General features: G+C 36.0%; 1 long non-coding RNA gene across 1 annotated transcript; it reads right to left on the bottom strand.

The window, feature by feature from the left end:
* On the bottom strand, positions 1-27,918 carry LOC126811143 (uncharacterized). The gene is made up of 6 exons (XR_007675408.2): positions 27,519-27,918; positions 12,081-12,189; positions 10,821-10,999; positions 10,150-10,168; positions 4,124-4,157; positions 1-1,546 (listed from the first exon to the last, which is right to left on the bottom strand). It is a non-coding gene; the product is annotated as an uncharacterized LOC126811143 (long non-coding RNA).

Genomic DNA, 27,918 nt, shown 5'->3' with positions numbered 1-27,918 from the left:
AAATAGATATAAATTTATTTCAACAGTGAAATAATAACGGGAGATATATATATATATATACATGTATATACAAACTGAAATCTCCTAATACAAGCTATATTATTATGTGATAAGTAATGGAATGTATTATATATGTGTAGGCAACATTTTGTTTTATTAAAATAAATTATTGACCCAAAGAGATATAAAATAATATCGAATATCACAATTCGTTTTGTGGAGTCAAATCCCAGCAAAATGTAATACTTAAAACTTGTTCTGTCTGCAATGATCTGTTTAAAAAGCTACATAATCAAGAGAATATTAAATGGCAATTTATATAATTTACTTTTGATGTTATGTCATAAATTAAACCTTTTTTTTAAATGTGAAAATATTCATATTTTGAAACAATATTTTAGCATGTAGATTCTATGAAGAATCAAGTAATCTGATTTGAATATTTCAATACATGCAATGGTTATGAATCTAACATTTTGATCAAAATAAAACTGATTTTTTTTTATCATATTTAAATATGTATATACATGTAGATTTCTATGTCTGAAAATAATTGCTAATCTATCTTTATACGTTGTTGTTCATTTAGTGTAAATACTTGAATTATAAAAAGCAGGTAAGTATCTATTGCTACTATGTACAATAACACAGCCAATTTTGACAAAATTCGAACATAATGTCCACACAATAAATGATGTAAGTAATATAGATGAATATGATATATATAAAAAGCAAATAATACACAATAAAATATACAACAGAAAGTTCAATCAGTCATACATCATTCATTTTGATTTTTCAGCCATGTGTCTTGATAAAACAGAAACAAAACTCAGATCTACAGCAGTCAGATCTCTACCAAAATGCAGTGTGCCCGACTTCCTTAAGATTAAGGAGGCGTGAAAAACTCCATACCTTTCATTGTAAGGTAAGGAGATTTTTAACATTATCGCACCCCGTATTCCGTTAGACTTTATTCATTCAAAGCTACATGTGATATCCTGTTAGAGTTGAAATTGGGCGGATTTTGACAGTTGATGGAATAACCTGGAAACTGCAATAATAATAGGCCCTGTATCGGTAAAACCCGATGTACTAGAGTAGTTTCACTTTGCAAGAAAATAATTTGAAAAGAAAATAGCAATAAGTTTAACATGAAGCAGTAGGTTAATGTAGACATGTATAATAATATTAATGCGTGTTAATTTTTAATGGAAGAATAAGATATCAGCAATATGTGTTTAAAAAATCCATTTTACATAATAACAACGGCTGGGTCGGCTGTCAAGGCGGAAAATGACGTTTCCGTTTCTTCGTATTGATGACCGGGACTACTTTGATTTGATTTTTGGCTTGCTCTGTTAACGGCCGAATATATAGGCCCTTCTTTTGTCTCTTCTGGTGGTACCCAATTACTGGACCCAACGACTGTTTTATCGGACAATGTGTGGTAAGGACCCAAATCTAAAGCCTCGTTGTCAACTAATTCTGCCACGATTCTGTATTCGTCGGTATCTTTCTCCTCACCTAACGTCATGGTGACATCCTGAAAATATACAACACATTACGTTAGTTGACGAGACTCTCGATTCTGTAAAACCAGAAAGTGAGACTGTAGCGAGTTCTAGAAGGAATGATCGAAGAGTTTATCGCCTTAATGACGACGAGGAGAAACACTACGCAGTGTGTTATGAGGAACTTTTTGCCCAGAAAGCGACGTTTCCGCCTTCTCTTCGGCCAATGCCAACTGTAGGGGGTTCCTTTACATCCACGCCAACATGTATACTCAGGATCTTCAGTACGACTAAATGTTGTTTCTTGCCAGGACCTCGGCCATGCACCACGGACAAGAATAAACTGGCTGACAAATCTCGGTAACTTTCGCGACCAACACCCTGATCAAATCCCGGATCTCATGGTTAGTGATCCAGCGGCTTTCTCACCGAGTCATCGAGTCACCAAGTAAGATTCAAGATATAGATTAAGCCAGTAATTAAAATTAATATTACACACCTTCTTTTACACCCACATTACCATAAATATAATATTGTTTAACACTCAGTTACACAAGCCTGTTTTTGTTTTTAACCTTTCTGCTTTGATAAAAGAGTTTTACAATTCACTTATTCAATAAAAACTGTCAATTATGCCACACCTCGAGGCTGACGAACCGAAACATAAAACATTGAGATATTTAGTATACATGTAATTAGATCTATTGAAGAAATCTTTTAAACCCGCCAGTAGTGACTTTAAATTTTAGAAATAAAAACTCGAAACGTGTGTTGTCGAAATCAAACGTTGGAATAGTTTTGGAAGAGGGTAACTTTTCCTAAATTTAACAGATTCTTTTGAAATGTGGTATTAAGCATACTGGTAATGTGCGGGCGAACTATCAATTTTCGATGTTCTGAGATCTTTCGATCCGCGGTGGGGGTGGGGGGTGGCCGAATGGTTAGTGTGTGCGCTCTGTATCACAAAGTCTGCCATTGAATCAACAGGTGTGGTTGGGCGTGACAAGAAGTAGGGTCGCCTGTCCAACCTCGTGGGTTTTCTACGGGTTCTCCGGTTTCCTACCACTGCTAAAGACCCCTACGCACAAGCGAATTATTGAAATAAAACTGAACCATGTTAGTCCCAAAAAGACCTAGTTTGTGTCGAGTGGACGTTAAACCCCATTTCTCTCTCTTTATGTTCCGGCATTACTCCCTCCCCTTTGCCGAGTGGACGTTAAACCCCATTTCTCTCTCTTTCTGTTCCGGCATTACTCCCTCCCCTTTGCCGAATAACCCCTTAAAAGCGATACATGCTATGTTTTAACGGATCCATTAACGCGATTGAGGCTGTAGTTTTTAACGGAAGTTTTTCAAATTTTGTGGGAAACATTGAGGTCATGAGAGGATAAACCTTATTATCGATAACCAGCTTTCCGCAGCCTTCCGTTCCGGAGTCATGTCCCGTTCCCCAACAACCGCGTGGACGCGATCAAGGGTATAGTTTTTAACAGATCTCTCACATTTAACATGAGATGTTGTGGTCAGAGAGGACAAACCTTATCGATATGCAGCATTCCGCGACTTGGTGTAAAACATTGGGATCATGAGGGGACGAAGCATATCTATACTCATTGTTCCACGACCTTTTGTTCAGGAGTTACCCGCTCTTCGCTGAAAATCTTGTAAATGTGATAGAGACTGATCCTTTTCAAATTTAGGGGGACGGATTGGGGGTCTTAAGAGGATGAATCCTATAGATAATCGTCATTATGCGACCTTTCATCCCGGGGCTTCCCCCTCTGGAGAAATCCCCATAAAGGCATCTTTATCAAATTTGGTCAATATCCAAGATTTGCTATCTCATAGGCAACTGTAGAGCAATAGCTGACGTGTAGGAGTATTTCAACGCTTTGAGTGGCTATCTTCGTAAATTTGTAAAAAATGTATGGTTTAATGGTCGAGAGGGAGACATTAAGTAATATATTGATACTGCAAGAGGCGTTAGCCCCCCCCCCCCCCACTTTATTTATGCCATGTCGTACAGCTTTATCGTGTATCTAGACAAATGTATTGATAATTTAATACCCTTCTACTCATGTCATGTCGTACAGCTTTATCGGACATCTAGGCAAATTTAACACCTTTATGTGGAATAAGCTCCCACCTGTTTGTTTTTTATCAGAGATAATGTTTATCTTTTAAAACCACGTTAACATTTCATACCCCAGTAAATGTGATTTCCATACTCTATTATTGTGCATCTTTATTTTTCATCTTTAAAGTGTTAACCTATACATTTTAGATGTCACCTATATAAACATATTGTAAAAAGACATCTGCATACTGTGGTTAATGATGCGCTATACGGATACAGTCCACCCATCTATTCTTAACTTCTGTGTATCTTAAGATTTTCATGGTGAACCTCATACATAGTTTTGAGCAAGACGTGGCCACATCTGTGGCTGAAAACGTTCCAGTCTACGAAAATTTTGGGAAAAATTAGAGCCGACCAAAGAGACGAGAATTAACATCATAGTGAATAGGGAAATCAACGGTGACCATATAAATGTTTCATAATAATAACAATGGTGTTCAGAGAATTAAAACCAATAAGCCACACAAACCTTTGTTTCGTATTCTTTCACTTCACCAGAATTCCTAAAATAAATAAAACACACAGATTTTATTTAATTATGTTTCAACGAAATTTATCAAAGTTTAATTTTCAGATAACCAGAATATAGACAATCTGCCTTTAATCTTGGAACATGACAAATATAAATTTAATATGTGTACCTGGGAAGGAAATAAAAGATTGCATGATTGATATTTTCACAATAAAACGTAAACACACTGATTTATTTTTTAAATTGAACTTTGCGTGCTGACATTCATATACATGTAAACTAATTTGATCAAAAATAATGATGTATGTTTTATCTATTACGTTCTTGGGAATATATTTATCATGTCACTTTCATATTTATGGATCGATGACACCTTTTTAATTTTACTTTGATAAATACTTATATTATATAGGTTACGCAAATAAAATAACCGATTCGTATGCATCTCCTGTTGTAGAGATTCTATGATTTGATCAGCGCACCTTCTGGGCACCAACTCACGATTTACAAAATAAATTGTCGACGATGTCATCTGTTCCAAATTGTATTTAACTGATAGCCAATTAAAACAAACAAATCAAATAGTTAAAATAAAGCAAGCTAGCTTTCTATTTAGGGGGGAACTAAACGGTTACATCTCACTGTGCCCACTTTTGATTAATCCAATTAAGGTCTAATTAGGATTAGTGTATTAAGCGGATTAGGATTAGGTGTTATAGGTAATTAGATGGAAAAAAACAAATATTGAAAGTGACTAAATATTCAGTCTTATAATTGGTGAGATGAACTCACTGTAATCGTTAAAGTGATGAATTTTATTCAAAAAATGACCCTTGAATATAATATGAATTATGTTCAGTAAGCCTACACATTACACGGTCTTTATAAGGACACACAGAAGTCAGTCTGTCATATTTCATCATGGCAAACGTTCAAGTAAACATGCAGTACATCCCCAATGCTCAAGGTGGAGAAAACTTAGTCCATGAAGAATACAAATTCCGAGTGAAGAATAGGAAGGCAGAACGAGTATACTGGAGATGTTGTATAAAAGGTTGTCCAGCAACCCTGAACACCCACCAAGGCTTTATTACCAAATATTCCAGAAACCACAACCATGTTGCTAACCCACACAAGGTGGCAGTCGACAAATTTCTCGTTGCCATGAAAACCAAGGTGCAAGAGGAAACCAAACCAGTCTGTGCCATCTATCAAGAAGAAGTATTTATCTCTAATGTTGTGTGCCGTTGATTTAAATGATTCAACGTTAAAGCATACTGAACATGTTCTTCCGTAACAAACCAATCGAGTGTCTGGTCGAGTATTAATGATATAATAATATGTATAATAAATATTTTCTTTTTGTTTGTTTACAGCCCTTCGATCTGACCGTGACTCAGGTGAGATGATCAGAGAGATTCCAACATTCTATAGTTGCTGTGCTTCCCTGTATAGAGCCCGAGCAAAGATCCTCCCAGCACTTCCTCAGACCCGCAACGATATCCAGCTTCCAGATTCTTACACCAAGACCACATCCGGAGACGACTTCCTTCTCCACGCAGCAGCCGACAACAGGTTTCTAGTGTTTTCCACACAAGAAAATCTTTACCATCTCGCCAATGCAGACACTATATACTGTGATGGAACATTTAGCATGAGTCCTACCTTATTCACCCAGATCTACACTATACATGCTTTTGTACACAATAAAATGTTCCCTTTGGTGTATGCACTATTACCCGATAAGAAGGAGGTAACATATGTTGAGTTCCTCAGATGTGTTAGAGACAAAACATTGGCACTTGTCAATGTTAATCTTAACCCAGGCCATGTGTTTACAGATTTCGAAGTTAGTATGCAAAATGCTGTGAGAACTGTGTTGCCGAGGTCAGAACTAAAAGGTTGTTTTTTTCACTTTGGTCAGTGTATTTGGCGCAATGCGCAGAAATATGGACTACAAGCAGATTTTTCTCGGGTGCCAGAAATCAATAAAATCGTCAAGCAAGCAGCAGCATTACCATTAATTCCAATACAGCAGGTTGAAGATGTATGGCTGCATGCCCTTGATGATGCACCACTCCAAGATGCCAGAGTGTTGCAATTTGCAGATTACGTAACTGAGTTCTGGGTGGAGGGGCAGCATGACAGAATGATGTGGAACCATTTCCACACTGAAGGTCCACGCACAACGAACCATGTTGAAGGATGGCATTCCAAGATAACATCCATTATTGCCACCCCTCACCCAAATATTTTTAAGAATGAACAAGCTTACTCCGAGGTAACCATTCTCCAGTTAGGTGCCAACGGAAAATTACGGCCTAAGAGAAGAAAGTACAGGCAACTAGAAACCCGACTCCAAACTCTGAAAACAGATCTTCAGAACGGTATAAAGACTGTATTCGAGTATGCCGATGGCGTAGCCCGTTTAACTACATTGTAAATTTTCATTGTTTATCTTGTTTTTGTGTGATGTATGATATACCCATGTATGTTATACTTTTATTACATATTTTATATATAAAACATCGAAAATTGTTATATTTTCATTAAATTATAAAGTGCTAATGTGATGTATGATATATCCATGTATGTTATATTTTTATTATATATTTTATATATAAAACATCGAAAATTGTTATATTTTCATTAAATTATAAAGTGCTAATGTGATGTATGATATATCCATGTATGTTATATTTTTATTAAATATTTTATATATAAAACATCGAAAATTGTTATATTTTCATTAAATTATAAAGTGCTAATGTGATGTATGATATATCCATGTATGTTATATTTTTATTAAATATATATAAAACATCGAAAAATAAAAAAAAAATTACATAAAATATTTGGGTTTTTTTCCCATCTAATTACCTATAACACCTAATCCTAATCCGCTTAATCCACTAATCCTAATTAGACCTTAATTGGATTAATCAAAAGTGGGCACAGTGAGGACACACCAACTAAACATGTAGCCACCACAATTTCCTACACATTTATCAATACTTCCATACACCTTTAATCTTTTTTGGTAGGGCTATGTTGATCATATTTGTATCACTATTATTACATCACAGCTCCTTGAATCGAAACGTAACTGGGTCAACGAGAATTGTCGAGTTAGTGGGGATCATTTGGACTAACTGGGCACATTGTCACAGGGATATACAGGGGCGCCGGAACCCGGGTACAAGGGTATACAAATGGTACCCTGCCCTTTTCTGTGGTATACATGTATACCCATGCTCTAATGATGAAAGTTTTCAACCCTTTTACTAATCTATTCATTTGTGAATAATCCGGCTTTTGTCTCTTTCATTATCATGTATTTTAAATGGTTTTATGTTAGAATTTGGAATGCTAGAGGCGCTCTAAACAGCGTTCTCGGAATTGACAAATTTTCAAAATTTTCTAGAGGCCGTGGGAAGAGACCTGCCCCCTGGACCCCCTATCTGTTGGTACCCTGGCCCTCGCGCCGTTCCGGCGCCCCTGGGGATATGTGTGAAATGAGAAGGGTGCGACTGTCACGTCACCAGCCTGGTCCCCTAAAGTGCCAATCCCGCAACTCTATAAGATGCTCACTTCACTACTCGTTAGTACGTTTCGATACCAGCGATTACCGGATAAAGACCTTTTCCTGTCTTATTTCTATGGATAACTTAAGAAACCTTCCAGACAATTGTCCACAGAAATACAGAATTTAAAAATAAAACGGAACGAAATGAGATTGAGAACACACATAAGCCGAGCTTGGGGCACGGAAAAGAAGGTGATTGAACACACACTTTAAATATAGCTTAAAGGTAAACAGCATAAGAAAAACAAATAATGAAACAAAATATATCAGGATATAAAAAAAGAATTTGTAATTTAATAAACTATTTACAATGGTTTATAGTTTAATATTATCCATGCATATACTGGTGACTATTTTAGGATTATTCATACCAGGAAGTTAAACCTGTACAAACAATAACTTATTAAAGTGTTTCAATGCATTACGTTACTGAACTATAAATGTAAGGATGCAATTATATGAACAAGCTTACAATTACTGAAGTCTCGGCTTGGATTATCTAGATTCTAGAACATTAGTCGAAACAGTAATTGTACATGTTTTTCCAATGAATTATGTCCGGGGTAATATAACATTTATGGTTTTATATCACGCAGCCATAGTGTGTGCAGTAGACTGTAAAAGATAACTTAAATAATTTATATTCACGCACACAGTTATTGTGATCTAAGGAAAAAGATATATGGCCTATAGGCTAGCGTACTACATTATAGGGTGAAGCAGGAACTAAATAATATAGGCTACATAGGTATAGACGGATACAAGAACAGGAGAACGAACATATCTAAAATTGAAAGCTATTTTTATATCTTTTCTAACTTTGGCATAGGTGTATCTTAAAGAATAGTGAAAATCCGACAACATCAAAAGAATCATGACCAATGCACACCCAAATAAAAACGAATTATTTAACATATTTAAAGACTTGTCAAGACAGACAAAATATTCCAAAAGTTTCTGGTGGTAAAAAGAAATCACATCTACAAAGAGAAATTATTTATTTGTTTTTTATCGAAAAGGGTATAGAGGCGAGTTGCTTACTTCTGGTCTTTTTAAAGTGTGATACTCTGCCCGTTTGTGTTATTGCATGCTATAGGCAGTTTCCTATTTGATCAAGTTAGAAAAAATACAAATAAAAAACGCAAAACCATGATAATCTACATTGCTATATTAAAATACTGTCGTTATTTAACAGAATGTGTAAACAATATTACAAACTGACATTTACAGCTTGAAAAAGTTTCAAGTGTGGTCATTAAATTTGACTTGTCTGAGAATAATGAACATCAAAATGTAATTATCTACATATTCTGCTATAAAACAGTTTTTATATTGGTTGACCCAGTTTCTTACCTCCTACCATGCATTACCCTGGAAATTTAATGAAGTAAACTGAAATTTTCTTTCATAACCTGATTCTTAGACGGTACTAAAGAAGTTTATTGGAAATGCAGCACTTAAGAGGCGCTGTCGATCAATATTGATTATACGAATTTACTATGAAACTAATGATCCTTAAGGTTCAATGGCCTTAACCCCGGGGGAGCCGCAGAAGCGACTTGTATTCTTTAGGTATACTGCATTGGCATGGTCGTTACTAAATAAAATATAAGAGTTCACGGATGAACTATCACAAAATATAGTGTAATGACTTAGGAATTAAATTGGAGAAGATAACGGTGGAAACATAGATCTCGTTCTGGTTGTGAAGGGCTTGCAGAACAGTTAAAATTTCAGGGCCCTCAGAATGTAGGTTTTAATTATGAGCAAGATATATAATACTTGTAATTAATTAAGGATATATAATCATGCGTTATCCAGTGTGCAAAGAGAGATACACCATATACCAAACATTATTTGTGCAGTTTATCATAAACTGACCTCTAAAACGAATTAATCTATAAAATGTAACGCCATGAACGTGAATAATTATAGCCCCGATATAGATTAAAGATACATTAGTTAAGATTTAGATAAAGAAATGATCATTCTTACTATAATAGTTCGAAAATAAATAATGCAAAATGAAAATATTGAAAATTTCATTTAAATTACTTTATTATGACCCAAGGTATCACTGTTTGTAGTTTTGACAAGATGTGTGCATTGTGGTAACCAGAGCACTGGCATATTCGAGACTTAGTCTCGCTTTCCCATTTTCAAATTAAATTTTTAAATGGCGAACCGTTCTAATCTAGTTAAATATCGCGTATGCGATGCCATCGAGAGTTGATTATGGTCTTGTTTTTTAAATAAATGTTTAATTAATAATTTAGATAACATTTAAGGCCTAAAGAAAGACCTGCAATAGGCAGGTTTAGCTCTGCATAATGTATGTTTAAGAATATAACGTTTGATATGATGCTAATTAATAAGATAGCATTAATGTTTGAAAAAGCATGTGTATTTTGGAAACAAAAGTCAGGATGTAACTTACCAGCCTTCAACCCACGATCCTGAAAACAGAGGAAAACAGATTTATGAATTAATGAAAAGCGTGAAGTAAAAGATTAGAATAAATATATGAATATTAATATTAGAATAATAAAAAGTAATAGGGAAACTGTAAAAAAACCATACAAGGATGCAGCGCCATTACATTAGCTAAATAAGAGCGTAATCAATAAGTTACAAATTATGTTGATGCCTCGACAGCGTTCCAAATAGGTATACATACTGACACCATACTGGACCGGTCAGTGTATAATCAGTTAAATTGAACACTTCATATAAATTGTATTGGTGAAGAATCAATTAAACAGGGCATTTCAAATAATGTTTAAAGACGACGATTGATGTTAATCATTTCAAATAGAGTTAACAAAATAATGTATAGATGGTATATGTGCAGCATCAATTAAAGAGGGCATTTCAAAAAGGTATAATGATGTTGATTAATGTTATCAGTTATAATTAAGAAAATGATATTAAATAAAAACATATATCACCATAATCATAAAGCCTATCAAAGCGATGTCACACCACCAAAATATGCATCAATGAAGTCTCATTATTACTTCTGGAGACTGTAGTTGTTATTTTGTTTTTCTCCTATTAGTTGTAAGTAAAATCATATACGTGAACCGTACGTTAGAATACAATACTTACTTGAATCTTGGTCTGATACATGCATTGGTACTTTACCATTTAAAGTACCATTGCCGGCTGCAACTACCATGCTTCTATCTGAAGCCGCTTTCTTTGCTCGAGCTTTCCTTAATGCAATAACATGACGAGGTATTTTTACTTTACCTCTCCACATTTGTAGTTTAGGATACCAACTATCTCTGAAAAACACAATCATCTGTTAGGTCAGGATGGTTATTATCTATAAAATGCAGGAAATCAGTTAATGGGTTTGGTCTTGCGCTTCATACAACATGAAATGAAATGGGATTTAACGGCCTACTGTTCTGCACCGACTGGGTTAATGAAAACGGGCATACGCAATACAGGTGCCATGGGGAAAATTTTGCTTTTGCCCGGACAGCGGCACTACGGCCTATTCTTGTTTCGAATTCCAAATGTCAAGGGTCCTTTTACGTGCACGCCAATGTGTACACGGGACCTCGGATTTTTGTCCCATCCGAACAACTGTAGGCGGACGCCTACGCACTGCACCACTGACAAGGGGAAACCACGCTGGAAACTCTCGATTTATTTTTTTTTGATCAACACAGAGATCGAAAACAAAGTCCTACTCACTGAGTCTCCGAGGCTCCATCGCGCTTAGAACATGAATTCCAAATTGAATATGTCTTTTTCATAAGAGAGAGAGAGAGAGAGAGAGAGAGAGAGAGAGACAGAGAGGGGGGGGGGGGTTAACGTCTATTCGACACAAATTAGGTCATTTCAGGACTAACATATTATGGTTAAATTTTATTTCAATAATTCGCTTGCGCGTCGGGGTCTTTAGCAGTGGGAGGAAACCGGAGACCCCAGAGAAACCAGCGAGGCTGGACAGGCGACCCTACTCCTTGCCACGTACAACCGGGGAATCGAAACCACGCCAGTTGACTCAATGGCAGACCTTATGATACAACACGCACGCGCCAACCATTCGGACACAGTTATTCTAGGCTCAACATAAAGGAATGACACATTTCTTTCAGACTTACTAAGAAATGCTTAACCAACACATTTACTCTAGACTTACAATGATCAAATGACACATTTGTATTAGGCTTAATAAGATCAAATGACACATTTCTTCGAAACTTATCATGAAGAAATGCTCAAATGCCACAAATTATTAAAGACTTAACATTAGGAAATGCCACAATTATTCAATTTGCATGGTTACAGATGAAATGATGGAGTGGGTTTAAAAAAATCGTGTGAATTGTGGATAATAACTTGTACACTTACAGTGTAAGTAATAAGGCTAACATTGTTATTACAATTATTAACATAAAGAAACCAATTACAGCTGCTGCTATCAGACCACTTACATCACCTACAGCTTGTCCTAATACACCTGTAATATATAAAAAACATACACAGATATTAATATCCAATATTATATACACACTGTCCTAATACACGTCATGTAATATATAAAATAATACACATATATCAATATCTTATATACACACTGTTCTAATACACGTCATGTAAAGTATAAAACATACATATATTTTAATGTCTTATATTATAGAAATGAAATGGGGTTTAACGTCCTACTGTTCTGCTCCTAACCTGGGCTAATGAAGACGGGCATACGCCATACAGTGTGCTATGAGGGAAATTTTGCCCGGGCAGCGGCACTACGGCCTACTCTTATATCGATTTCCAACTGCCAAGGGATCTTTTACGTGCACGGCAATGTGTACACGGGACCTCGGTTTTTCGTCCCATCCGAATGACTAGACAGCTGTTCTTGTCAAGCCCTCCATCCTGCATCACTGACAAGGGGAAACCACGCCGGAAAATCTGAATGAACTTTCTCGGCCAATGTAGGGATCGAACACCCGACCTCCATGCTAGCGAGCCAGCGTCTTACCCACTTAGCCACGTGATCCCCCGTCTTATATTATAGACCTCTTGTCCTGATACACATGTAATATATAAAACATACATAATATCTTATATCATCAAATCTAATTACATGATGACATGTAGGTAGGATATTGAAAACGAATGTAATCTGAAAAATAACATTAGCTATAATGTGCATTTGTTTCCATAGAAACATCATTCACAAAACTATATAATCTATTTACACTTTTAATGTCTTTTTTTTAAATCCATTTTATTCATTGTTTAAAGTACAGGCCTAACCACAATCCCAACGTAAGTATCTAGAAAACGTCGTTGCCTTTTTTTGGTGTTGACCTACTGCACAATCTGAATTTGTTTAATACTTTCAAATCATGACTACCCATTGTAGACAGAGAGTCCAATAAATGAATCGGGTTTACTGAAAAAGATGGGATAACCGAGTGTGTATAAGCAAAAACACATTTTTAATACTTATTCTCCCAAAATATATAAAAAAAACTTATAGTACCCTTATTATCGAAATATAATATAAGGGGTATTTAACATGTAAGTACAGTTATAATGGCAATAACACTGGGGATCTTCGTTTTGGGTCTTAGGTCTGCAGTTATAGACCCTCGGGATATCCTTTTTATTTCACGGTAACGATAATCCTGACTTCGAATCAATGGATTGTTCTGCCTTATGTACATTGGAGCTAAGGTGAATTCAGATAGCGTTTATTTTCAGTGTAGATGACTTTGATTATCAAATGTACAAAACCATTGACAAATACCACGAGAAGAAGGAATGTGTAAAAACGTACATGTAAAATGACCATGGGGGATCATATGGCTTGGTATTTGCCTATAAGCTTTTCTTGCCTACAGTAATCTTAGGTTATAGCTTATGTCAAATAAAATGCGTTTGAACGATTTATTTTTGTAGGTATAGGTTTCATTCTCTTGTTTACCTGTTAAAGTAGACATGTTTGTTTCTTGTGTCTGTCTTTCTCATTGATTAATTTTGTTATTACATGATTATCCCAAATTTAAAGGAGCTGTTCCATATATATATATATTATTAAATAAAACTGGTTAATTTTATTTCAAAAGCTCCAATAATCATTCAGCCTAGTCCCGTGGGGCAATTTAAAGCTGGAGGGGGTGGGTGTCTAAAGCGATCATAAGGTCTGTTATCCATGCAACCCATCTGGTATGTACGTGACAAGTACGTAACAAAGTGATTTTTTTTATCTAAGTACTCCGGTTACCCCCAGAAATGTTCCAGATAGTAATGAGTTGAAGCTTAATCCTCATCGCTCCATCTTGTCTGAATTATCCGTTTACCGAAGGTACCTGGCATCATTTTATTTATTAGGTTACACAATGGGGTGGGAGAATATACATATTCCCCGTTAAGGATTTGCGATCATTCCCAACCAATACAATATTTTGAGCTGATGCTTTATGACATCTGTAAATCATGTCCCCGAAGCAACGATCGCGAGTGTTACAACGTCTAGACGTTGCTAAACTTGTTTGCAATTCCCGAACCTATAGCTACGTTATCTCCCTTTAGCGCAGACACATGAACGATAGCTCAATCAGAGGTTGTGACACAAACACACTCAAATCAAACATGGCGACCTCCACGGAAACCTTGACATTGAATAAACTCGATTATCACAGGTAGACATTTTAGCCGAAAAGCGCGAGACTTGTTATTCGCTCTGATCGGAGAATCTGATAGGCTCCCCAGCTGGGTTAGTATGCAGTCGAAATTAGTGTCGAAATATGCAGGGTATTACGCGAAGAGCTTGATAAGATGTACGGAGTTAAAAGCGAGATCAAGCCTTCTATTGAAGATGTTTGTAAGTGGGCTGCTGGTATTTGCTTACATTTTAATGTTTGTGTTGTATATTTAAACCCACTATACCAGAACATGTGAAATTGAGGGACGACATCTTTAAAACGAGATCATTATTTCAGAGTTATTTTGATTCATAAGACGATAATTACTATCCTATGACGTGAAGGGCTTGGTAAGATGTACGGAGTTAAAGCGAGATCAAGCCTTCTACTGAAGATGTTTGTAAGTGGGCTACTGGTATTTACTTACATTTTAATGTTTGTGATGTATATTTAAACCCACTATACCAGAACATGTGAAATTCAGGGACGACATCTTTAAAACGAGATCATTTTTTCTGAGTTATTTTGATTGACAGGACTATAATTACTATCCTATATTATCATTAATCTACATGTCTATAAAAGACTTGAAACATCTGTAGACAATACACATCTTATTTAGACTAATATTAAACTAATGTTTTCTTTCCTTAATGTCAATAAATTGCCTGTACCAATAATAACACGAGTCATTTGTAAATGGATTTTAGCATACAATAAATGGTACAGCTCAGCTATCTAAAAATGTATAGAACATACAGTACATTAATACAAACCAGACAATCCAAAATTAACGACGAAACACTTTCCAATGACACCAAAATAGACGAATTTAAGCTAAACGTCAAGATGAATAGAGGAGTATTTGCATTTGGACATCCCCCAGGACATTTCTCTCGTAGATGTTTCGTAAAGAGAACTTAGACACTACTTCTTGCATGACACCCGCCAAATCATGTAACTATAGTTCACAAGTATATGGAAGAAGCGATACTACAAATGCATATTCACATGAGTGCATAGAGGAATGTTCAAGTAATGTAGGTTAGGGAGCTCAGTTTTCATAGAAATTTACCCTACCATCAATGTTATTTACAAAGCAGAAAAACAAAAACAAAAAAAAAAACACCCCCCCCCCCCCCGAAAAAACACCATTATGTAAGCGCATTTTTTTACGTGTAAAGATACACATCTGAAATCAAACTCCTTAAAGAATAACGCATTCATACAAGACTTTAAAAGACTATCCCTGTATTTAAAACGTAAAATGAGGTTATATAATTTTAAATAACTAGGATATATTCCGTGTGAACGTTTTAATATATTTATATATTATATTAAAAGCTTTATATATACATATACAATACGGCACGATATATTTACATAGACCATATCAATAGAGTATAAAAAAGGGGTGTGGTAAATCTGGGTATTCAAGTGAAGTAAAAATTCTTGTTTTTTCGACCGTGATGAATTGGTAATGTATGAAATCTTTCAATAGTTCGTTTTACTCATCGAACAGACATAACTACATCATTCGCTATCACAACTGAACAAAATCATGATTTATAAATATATACACATCCTTTAAAACACGTCATCATGTCCCTTCATGCATATACATATTAATCATTTTTCTATTCTCACTTTTCTATAACAGGACTATAACAATGTATATTTATACGGTGTGATACAGGATTCAAGATATCCGTGAGGATATGGCGTTACCATTTATTTCAGTATACAATATACATGTTTTTCAGAAAATAATCTTTCAGGATACTATGAGCTTTTAGTATAAATGATTGCCTTCTGTCTTATCTTTGAAGAGGGAGGGAGAGAGAGAGAGAGAGAGAGAGAGAGAGAGAGAGGAGAGATCATTTCGGGACTTTAGGGGTCTTTAGCAGTGGGAGAAAACCGGAGGACCCGGGAAAACCCCACGATGTTGGACAGGTGACCCTACTCCTTGTCACGTACAACCGGGGAATCGAAACCACGCCAGTTGACTCAATGACAGACCTTATACAGCGCGACCATCCACCCCACCCCTTCTTTGATTCAAACCCTTAGATTGCCTTCTAAATAAGATCATAATTCTATTAAATTTAAATATGGAAAATGGTTATTTGCTTTTGGGCGCATTTAGGCTATAATAACTGTCGATAACACTTTAAATAATTTATTTCATGTAGTGTATTTTGGTACGATTTAACACACGGTTGTTTACATATGCGCGGTATTAAAGACAATTCCGGGTCATCGTGTGTATACCCAAGCAACCTACGGTTCAGACAAACAAATTTGCTAATGTGGGTGTATACAGTCTGATTTTCATTTCGTACACAACCTCTAGACTGACCAAATCCCTTTACTGTGGATATTTTAAAATATATCCGGACTGATAATTATGTTCCATTGATCAGGGCCTAACTAGCTCAGAGCAATGAGAAAGTGTTGTCAGGGGTGCTGTAAAATTGACGAACAATGTATATCTATGGTCGACAAGGTTTTCACAGGGGGGGGGGGGGGATTTTGCAGGGGGGTGGGGGGGCTTTGCCTCCGGCTCCTCCACTAGTTACGGGCCTGCCATTGCTTAATAAGATGATTCATAGACACAAGGTGCATACTACATCAACGAAAATCACTAAGATGGTGGCCATGACATGAGAAGTTGACTAATGGACTTGTATTTGACTTAAAGTACTGACATGTTTAACATAAAAAGTGGTTATAAGATAAAGTAGCTACTCGACATAAAGTGTGATGACATAACTCTAGCTGAATAAAGCAATATATCATACGTTAGTCAACTTATTAGCTTTAAGTTACCATGATTCGTGTAGCCAAAATGTCGAAGCTGTAAGTTTTGAGGGCTGTTGTCTACCAGGCGTGAAATAATCATACTGTTTAAACGACATTTATTAATTGACCTTATTAAAATAAACGCAAGAGTTCTATGGCATAAATCGATTGATTGCGCTTGAAAACGAAAAACGATTCATTTTGGAAAGTAACTGATTAAACATACAGTACATCATTTCCATAACCGTTTCAGAGAGAGAGAGAGAGAGAGAGAGAGAGGGTTAACGTCTATTCGTCACAAACTAGGTCATTTCGGGATTAACATATGGTACAATTTTATTTCAATAATTTGCTTGCACGTATAGGGTTCTTTAGCAGTGAGAGGAAACCGTAGGACATGCGACCCTACACCTTGTCACGTACAGCCAGGGAATTGAAACCACGCCAGTTGACTCAATGACAGACCTAATGATACAGCGCGCACGTGCTAACCCCCCCCCCACCCGCGCCGCAAAGAATATTCTGCATTTTTCATGTCTCTGGAGGTTGCACTTTCGGTGCAGACCATTTAAGTATATTCATCGGATACAAAAATTGGTAGTAAATGTAAACAGCCCGTCATACTTACTTTGTCACTAACAGTTGCATGATAAGTCGTTTATAGTTTTTATAAGAACGCCCGCTAAGAAGATATTAAGGTGCGCATAATTATATTTTACACCACAATGTCATTTAATATAGCAATATTTCCTTGTTGGGATTGACGAAGACTGAATTATTAAATGGGATGATTACTTACAATCTTATGAGGAGCACAAATAAATATCGAGAGGACAAACAAACCATAAAAAAGTAACGAAATTTATATCCTATTCAGTCTTGAGTTTATTATTTGTAGCAGATTATAAACCCTGAAGAGACTTATTTACATGATATGCTTATATGAAGTGAAGTTGCTATAAATTTCATAACATAACGACTCATCATCAATGCAATTTGGAAGCCGTGGTGGCTCAGCGAGTAAGACGTGGGCCCCGTGTTCGATCCTGCGTTGGCCGAGAAAGTCCATCACGATTTTCCGGCTTGTTTCCCAAATATCAGTGGTGCAGGACGGGGACCCGGCAAGGGAAATCGTATATTTGCCCGGAGGGAAAAAAAGCTGAGGTCCCGTGACCACATTGGCGTGCACGTAACAGATCCCATGACGGTTGAACTTCGAAATAAGAGTAGGCCGTAGTGCCGCTGTCCGGGCAAAGCTTCCCTTGTGGCACACTGCATGGCGTATACCAATCTTTATTAATCTAGTCGGTGCAGAGTAATGGGACGTTGACCCCCCATTTCATTTCTATGCAATTTATGAAAAGAAACTAACACGATATGCATTTATGCCAAAATATGACATTGTATTGAGTTTATCAGATGTGTTATTTTGATTAGTGATAAGACATCCTCTATACGAATAAATTTGTGTTTCGGGGGGTCAAGCAGAACTGTTAACTATAGTTTTAGTTTAAAGTAGCTAAGTCTCTAACTCAATATCATCAAAAATCTTCGACATTGAAAACACGAATTATTTGTCAATTCAAATCAACATTGGTCTTGTGATCTTACAGGGAAAAGATGGGCTTCTGATATCCAATATTCAAGACAAAATAAACATTTTACCATTGGCGTTTCAGCGCCATTTGGAACAAGGGACTCAAAGAACAGGGCTAGACACATTCCACAAGTCACGTCAAATGGTGACGCTATATTCTTATCGCCGAACATAACTGATTAGAAATTACAGTAAAAACAGGAACGATTGAATGTAAATCAGTTTATATACATTCATATCACATTATTATATGCGTTGCGACTCATTTTTGTCAATTTCTAGGTCCCAAATATTAGCGATTTAGCTCCTTTAATCTGTGGTTTACTATGTCTACAAAATCAGTTATATCTCAACCCGAGTTTTATCTATCAAAGGATTCTAGTGATCTTAAACAACCTGAAGGACTGTTGATAACAATAGCACGAGTACCTACCACTTTAATAATACAAATATATTTCACAACATAATTTATGACATTATCAAAACTTTTAGGGATGCTATAGCTTTTATTTGCGAAAAATTAAAGTATATCGAGTAAAAGCAATTGTGCACAGTGATGGCCACTGGTAATTGTGTTTTGACGACAGTTTGAGCCAAAAATTAAACTAAAAACAGTAAACAAACAACGTTCCGTTTAATCTTATTTATAAGGCCATAAGGTCAATGTCATGTAACTACTCGAATTCCAATTATATGTTCATAATCGTCATTTTATCATCATTTTGCCATGTTCAGGTTCCATAGTATTGGAACCGTTTATCCAATTGAAATCTCTGATAAGGAAATACAGTCATACTGTATGCCAGTGGTTGGGTATACGATGTTATTTAACACTTTATTTGACACGGAATAATCCTGTTCTATTCATCAAAAATATATCTAGGACTGATTCTTTAATGCCAAATTCTATAACGAAATGAAATGAAATGAAATGGGGTTTAACGTCCTACTGTTCTGCTCCTATGCTGGGCTAATGAAGACGGGCATACGCCATACAGTGTGCTATGAGGGAATTCTTTTACGTGCATTCCAATGTATACACGGGACCTCGGTTTTTCGTATCATCCGAAGGACTAGACAGCTGTCCTCGTCAGGCCCTCCGCCCTGCATCACTGACAAGGGGGAACCACGCCGGAAATTCTGGATGAACTTTCTCGGCCAATGCAGGGATCGAACACCCGACCTCCAGGCTAGCGAGTCAGTGTCTTACCCAATTAGCCACGTGATCCCCCAAATTCTCTAACATCCACATTATAATAGTACGTATATAATCAATGGAGATGTGTAATATAATCCATCTTAAAATGTAATGGCCATTTGCTTTAAACAATGGTCACACAAGACTACAATCTAAAGGATACGACAACAAGCAAAATGCTTACAGATGTCGCTTCCGGATATACCAGTTATTTTTAATCGGTAAAAGAGAGAATGCATTAATGAGCAGTGAGGTGAAATCAGTTTAATTTTCAGTTCTCCCGGGTATTTGGTTTTTAAATTGGTGTTTTCCTGAAGAAATAGGATGCCGAATTTTAACAGGTGTTCCAGAAGAACATAAAATCCAACCTAATTGTGATTCAATATATGATATTGAATTAAGTTGACCCGACGTGTTACTTTGATTACTGGTGGAGACAGATATTTTCGATTAATGTTTTGCTTTGAAAGGTTAACCGGAAGTCAGCTTGTTTACTAATTTAAGTTTAAATTCTGGTCTACTCAATTGCCGAATTTGGATTCTTATAATTCAAGATCATAACCCTTAAATTGCTAGTATGTGCAATCAAGGTTGGTATTTAAGATTTGACCAGAAATAAAATCTGCAGTGACAAATTTCAAAATGAATCCAGTTGTCTTTTCTCCAAAGACTACCAATCAAGAGACCTGTGATTTCCAGCCGTCGACCACCCAGATTCGGAATCTACGCAAAAACTGGTCTAGAAAAATTTGGTCTCATAAATTCACAGCTCGGGTGGTGACCCCCCCCCCCCACTTCAGCCACCGGACTATCAGACATAAATATAAATTAACAAATTTCAGAATTTTGACCAAGGATAAACGGTACAGCCCGTCAGGTGAGAAATTAATACAATACAAAATTAAACTAAAGGAATGCTTCTTTATAAATAATTGGAGGAGAGTTGAATGACCAATGGAATAACACATCCGTATCACGGAAGAGGAATTCACAAAGGTGTACGGCGGCTTGATTCCGAATAGCATATTACGCTAGACATAAGTACTTCACTGCAGATTAGAATTTCATTGGCGTTTTGATTGACAATTTTGAGAATCCCTACTAAAGTGCAATAGAAATTATAATTTTGAGAGTAGCCCCAAAGGGACTTCTTCGTTAACAAATTGAACACTTTAAGTAATATGTACTTATAAAGAATGCGAGTTACGTAATAGATCGCCCAGTACGACCCCTCACAAATTTAGATCTCTAGTCAAAAAGCTCACTACTTATCTGTGTTGTAACAGCCAGCTAAGTATAACCAGATAATGGCTATTGACTTTAAAAAGTTGTATGATATGCAAACAAGAATGGTGGAAGAAAGGGGCTGATTAGAATAGACCGTCCCTATAGCCTTAGGGGATTACGATAATAACAACATCTAAAGAAAATAATTGGTATGTTTCGTGTCGACACCATAAGTGCCGCTAATTGAAAATAACCCTAGATGTGTTTTGGAGATTTTCCGATATGTTTGTAAAAATTATTATATATAACATATTGTGTAATGTGTAGTTGGTGTAAAATTTATATCTATATGACATATTGTGTAATGTGTACTTATTTGGTGTAATATTTATATCTATATGACATATTGTGTAATTGGTGTAATATTTATATCTATATAACATATTGTGTAATGTGTATTTTGTGTAATATTTATATCTATATGACATATTGTGTAATGTGTACTTATTTGGTGTAATATCTATATGACATATTGTGTAATGTGTATTTGGTTTAATATTTATATCTATATGACATATTGTGTAATGTGTACTTATTTGGTGTAATATTTATATCTATATGACTGATGATATAAACATACAGCCTTAATGTACAAATAACTGTGTCACTTTAGGACTAACCCGTAATTTTTGTTTTTATGTAGAATGTGGTGGATGAGGATTATCTTCGGTCAGCGGGTTTCCACCCAGTCCCTGAATTCCAATTGTCAATATGTGCTTATAGCCATGCTCTACCATTGACTCTGGATATGCTTCCTTTGTCAGCCACGCTGGCATTAACCCTGTGAGCAAGACTTGATTACCAAATGTAACCCTTCTCTCGGCCTAAATGGAATGTATCCAATGTAGAATGTCACCGAAGAGTCACCGGTGAAGATACATTCTATAGAGTTGAGACCATTGGCCATTTGAAAATTTTGGATTAGAGTTGAGACCATTGGACGCTTGAAAACCCGAGAATGTGATGAAGTTTTACAATAATATAGGCTTCTAATCTTAAAACCTTCTATACACCATGAAAAGCAATGGCGATAGCGCGGACAACGAAGCTGCCTGGTGAGTTTACAGAAATACAAACCAATATTGTATTAACTAGCGGAAAATAACATACATACCTCACTTCCATTGCATTGTTTTAACACTCATATAGCCTACACATGCCTATATTACCTGACAATGACTGATATGTGGAACTGGTTCACGTGTTAATTGTTTATTTAGTACCCATGTATACATTATTATCAAATGTACGAAAAATATATTAATTGTACTTGATATAGAACGACTTAGTTTTAATGGCACTGTATACAACAGGACATTGACAGCTTGAAACAATGATTTACTGCAAATTTGCTTCGATGGATCGAACATTATACATGTACCAATAATCTCCTAGGGTAACGGTGATAAAACTAAAATGTGCACGCGTACCATGCGAACAACAAGACAAAAATAGACTAGAATATTATGGGCTATGTTCCGGTGTTGGCTTAAACCCTTTGAGATTTTCAAGGTGGTATTGATTGACTTGTTTAGGGTGGCGCATAATCGTTCCAATAGTACGACCACCCGTATAATCAACCGCATGCAGTTACTAGAGAGCAATGACGTGGAATATGATGTGGCCTTTGAATAACTATTGTCACCTACGTTAGTGTTGATGACACTAAATAATTGGGTTCGATCCCTGCATTGGCCGAGAAAGTTCATCCAGATTTTCCGGCGTGGTTTCCCCTTGTCAGTGATGCAGGACGGAGGGCCTGACAAGGACAGCTGTCTAGTCGTTCGGATGGGGCGAAAAACCGAGGTCCCGTATACAAATTGGCGTGCACGTAAAAGATCCCTTGGCAGTTGGAATTCGATATAAGAGTAGGCCGTAGCGCCGCTGCCCGGGCAAAATTTCCCTCATAGCACACTGTATGGCGTATGCCCGTCTTCATTAGCCCAGTTTAGGAGCAAAACAGTAGGACGTTAAACCCCATTTCATTTCATTTCACTAAATAATTGCCCGACTGTATGCTGAAGGAACACGACATAATCCAAACGGTAACAGGAATGAGTGATTCATCAAATACACCCATGGCTTTCATAAAGTCTTTCATCACAAATCTTAACGTGGTGTCTATGGTAAGGCTGTTAGCAATGCGAACTTCCCAAATGAGAAGCGTTTTCAATGAATAAGCATATTCTGCTTCGTCCTTTGCATCCGTCACTAATTTATGTCAATGGAGCGATAGATTGGATTTCAGAAGTCGAATATGTATACTATATAGACTATAAGTACTTTTATTATGTTTATAATATGACGAAGCTGTTTATATGTTTTATAGAGAGAAATGAGCTAAGTAAAACATGAAATCGATTAACCTGTCTAATAACAAGTTCAGTAATTGATAGAACCAATATAAATACATCAATCAAATGGTGCTAGATTCGATTAAAAACTCAGCAATAGGTATAGGTCTGTTTCCTGTATGTAAATTAAATTATAGACTCATATTCTGCGACTTAATACAAGCTTGACCTCAAAACACCTGTTACTTTTAGAAATGAAATGAAATGAAATGGAGTTTAACGTCCTACTGTTCTGCTCCTAACCTGGGCTAATGAAGACGGGCATACGCCATACAGTGTGCTATGAGGGAAATTTTGCCCGGGCAGCGGCACTACGGCCTACTCTTATATCGAATTCCAACTGCCAAGGGATCTTTTACGTGCACGCCAATGTGTACACGGGACCTCGGTTTTTCGTCCCATCCGAACGACTAGACAGCTTTTCTTGTCAGCCTCTCCGTCCTGCATCACTGACAAGGGAGAACCACGCCGGAAAATCTAGATGAACTTTCTCGGCCAATGCAGGGATCGAACACCCGACCTCCAGGCTAGCGAGCTAGCGTCTTACCCACTTAGCCACGTGATCCCCCTGTTACATTTAGAAAATCATTATAATTTTTGTAGAATTATGACGGACACATCTATTCGTCAACGTCTTTAAGCCCATTGTCCAAGCCACGCCTAGTACTGTCAACCACACATGACCCACACATGATAACGGAGAACTAGTCTTAAAAAATCCGAATATGCGGGTATGAGAAAACGGGGTTTCTAATCGAGAGTCAAGTTGTATAATGTAATTTCTCAATTTGGGCATGACCTTTATCTACATGTAAATCGAAATAAGGATTGTCAAATAAGGATTAGTCTTGGTTATGATTTCAAAAATTATGAAATGCTCCAGGAATGGAAGTAGTTTTCATAATTCCTGGCCGAGTGATTAATTCACCAATTCCATTATGACCAAATTGTTAGCATCTTTAGGCTATGTCAAAAGAATGCGTTATAATCCATTGACAATTTACACAGACTATTATCAGATTTGGACTCACAGCTTTGCTTTTCTTCTCATAGCGTGAAAAACATAAACTGGTGTTTGTCCAGAAATCAGAACATTGATATGACAGTATAATTAACTGACAACCTTCACAGTATCACTTCCATGTCATTAATTTTCCATTGCATTAAAAACAAAACTTAGTAGGTGGAAATGAAATGTCTAAACAAGTGTTGTGTTATCTGTTTAAAGGCTCAATATCACTCTTGTTGTAACTGAATAATATATCCCAATCTTTATTCTGATCAACAAATTGTACTATTTTACAATATTCCAATTAATTGATGATATAAATTTCATCTTAACACACATAATTTAAAAAATTGGAAAAATTCAACTAAATGATTTGAAAAGCCTCACGTAAACCTTTTCAAATGTGACTTAAATTTAAAAATATTTTTGAACCCTCTGGACAAGTAAAAGAGGATTTAATGGATAATTTACACAACAGGTAAGACACTAACACATCTAGTACTTAGAATAAGGCTATTTTTTTATTTTCTGGAGCTGTCAAGCCAGCAAGAGTGTTATTGTCCCTTTAAGCAACCCCCACGTACACTTCGCACATTCGGCGTTCTGACATTTTGTATCCTCAAATGTTTCTAATAATCCTTATATTATTGGAAACTGGTCATTTAAAAGTTGACTTAAATGTCTTCCATAATGTCTTTTAGCGACCGTGGTCGTATGAGAATATAACAGTACAAGTTTGTTCGCTTTGTGAACTCCTCAAATGAGATGAGATTGCCCAAAATAACAGTATACTACAACAGTTCGCTTACTGTACAAACTACTCATATTAGAAGTGGTATCAGGTGTTCTAGAAAGGGTAAACATGCAACCGTTTGTTGGTACATGAAACAACACATACGGTATATATAACTTGACGTAGGCTTTGTAAAACGAGTTCTTGGAAGTAAATCGTTTTTTTAGTTCGCTGTATAGGAAACCAAACAGTTTAGATTTTAAAATAACTACATAATAACCATTTTTACAAGACATTTTATGGTACTTCTATCTATTTCGTTCGTTTGTTTGTTGGGCATAACGTCCGCTTCATCCGAGGATAATACCACAGGCAATCAACACCAGATAACACAGCTACATGTATAGTATTTTATGTCTCTATATAAGCACCTTTTGTCTCGCTGTTCATCATAACAAATGATTGATACCTGTCAATCTATGTCTTATATTGTCTATTTCACATGTACAGACGTATCTACCCTTAGGGGTACCGACATCACAATAAACTACCATAGTATAGAGATATGCTTGTTATCGAAACATTCCAATTTCTCTATACATGTTTATGTATTATATCTTGATCTATATATCATATGAAATAAATAGATAAGCCTGGACTCTCTACCAAACATATATAGTCTAAATATTAAACTAAAACTCATATGTTTACAAGGATCTTGAGCCTCGGATTACTGTCTCAGATTAAATTTACTCTTCCGGATTGGACAAATTATTTCTTTCAAAACAAAGCATGACTCATGGTAGAGCTGCATAAAAAGATGGTCATATATACAAGTATTCATATCAGTACAAAAGATTATACTTATGTACAATATATAGAAAATCCCGTGAACAGAATTACTTAAGAAATACGACACGCCCTGGCCATAACGAGTGAACGCAATTCAAAAGGGAGCCTGACCTTGTTTAAAACCTATAGAGAAATGTCATTGTGTCATGGTTCAAGAACATCAGCCCCCAGGGCAGAAAATTTTCACAGTCAAAATTTGTGAATTCACTCAGTTAAAACAATGTTGCTTTAATAATGGCTAAGTTAAGGAGGGCATCTAAATTCATTGCTTTAGAATGAATCTCAATACATTTATTTCTTAAACTTCAAGTAATCAATAGAATTCTAGAATAGTTATTCGTTAAATATCTTCCTAAGAATGTTTCTATGATATTTTCAAAATAAAGACAAAACCATGTATCTATAGGCCTATTAAAGATCCCGTCCTATCCCAGTGACACCCTCTAACACAGATCATTCATCTATTGATATTATAATAAACTTGTATAAAGTACATGAACCAAATCACATTGATAATATCGCAATAATACAAGTCCTTTCATCTAAACATGTTATTTTGGGTGTTTCCTCTCACTATATTATAATATTAGGTTAAATATAGTCAAAGGGTCTGATAATGCAGAGCTTAAGGTAATGATTGAATTTCTACCCCAACTAGAAATATTGATAATTGCCTATTTTTTGTTTTCTTTCCTGTACGTATTTTATAGTCTACATAAATCTATTCGGTAATTCCACTATAGCTTTATTACAAAAGGGAAGTGTTTACTCATGATTTATATACAAAATATAACATAATTAGCACATTGAAACTTATATAAAGCAGGCATATGATATAACTAATCCGCATTATAAATGACTGGTACAAGATCCCATGTAACCTAACATATTACATAGATATATAAATAAGGATAATGTTTAGGACAATGCTGTATACAAATGGCAACTAAATTGTGGACGTTTAAGCTTAATCTGATCAACGAACGGATCAACTATTAAACTAATGAAGCTCGAGTGGGGTGGGGTGGGGTGGGGTTTTGAAACGGATTTAGTCCACGTTATTTTAAAATTTTATTTTAAAGTCTACTATAATGGCGAACTGCCCCATAACAGTTCAAGCTTCATGGTTCAACAAATACAGGTCCTTCATCCGAGATCATAAATCCCAGGTATACCCATCTGTAAGATCAGGTCAAGCGACTACAGGCTATTTCAGTACTGACAATATTATTAAACTTTACAAGATACATTTCAGTTGTTCAAGAGTTAAAATAACAATATCTATCGGTGTTATACTTACCTTGTACCATACAGGTACATAACACTGTTAGAATCCACATACAATTCGCCATTTTTCACGTGTATAGATTTACAGCAGTCAGTGATGTCTGTTGTTATTAATATATAAATTACCCCACTACACAAGTCTATAGTCTCTTACTTCATAATACACAACAATAACACAGTTAAAATCACCAAGCAGTATATATATGGATCTTCGAGAATTTCCCTTTCTTCTCGTCCCTGTTGGTCGTATTATCAGGTATAACCGAGTCCTACATACTATGTGGAGATAGTGTATTATTAATCCGGGCTAGGAGAGGTAAGGTCGTACAGGTGGGGCAAGGTGTACAGTAACAGGAGAGGGTTTGACTAGCCTGTCATCTAATCTACTACCTGGAGACATTACAACAGGGACC

This window comes from Patella vulgata, chromosome 2, assembly GCF_932274485.2.
Source record: "Patella vulgata chromosome 2, xgPatVulg1.2, whole genome shotgun sequence".
Lineage (NCBI taxonomy): Eukaryota > Metazoa > Mollusca > Gastropoda > Patellidae > Patella > Patella vulgata.
Note: the sequence above shows the minus strand (reverse complement) of the source record. Positions and strands in the feature narration are given on the sequence as shown.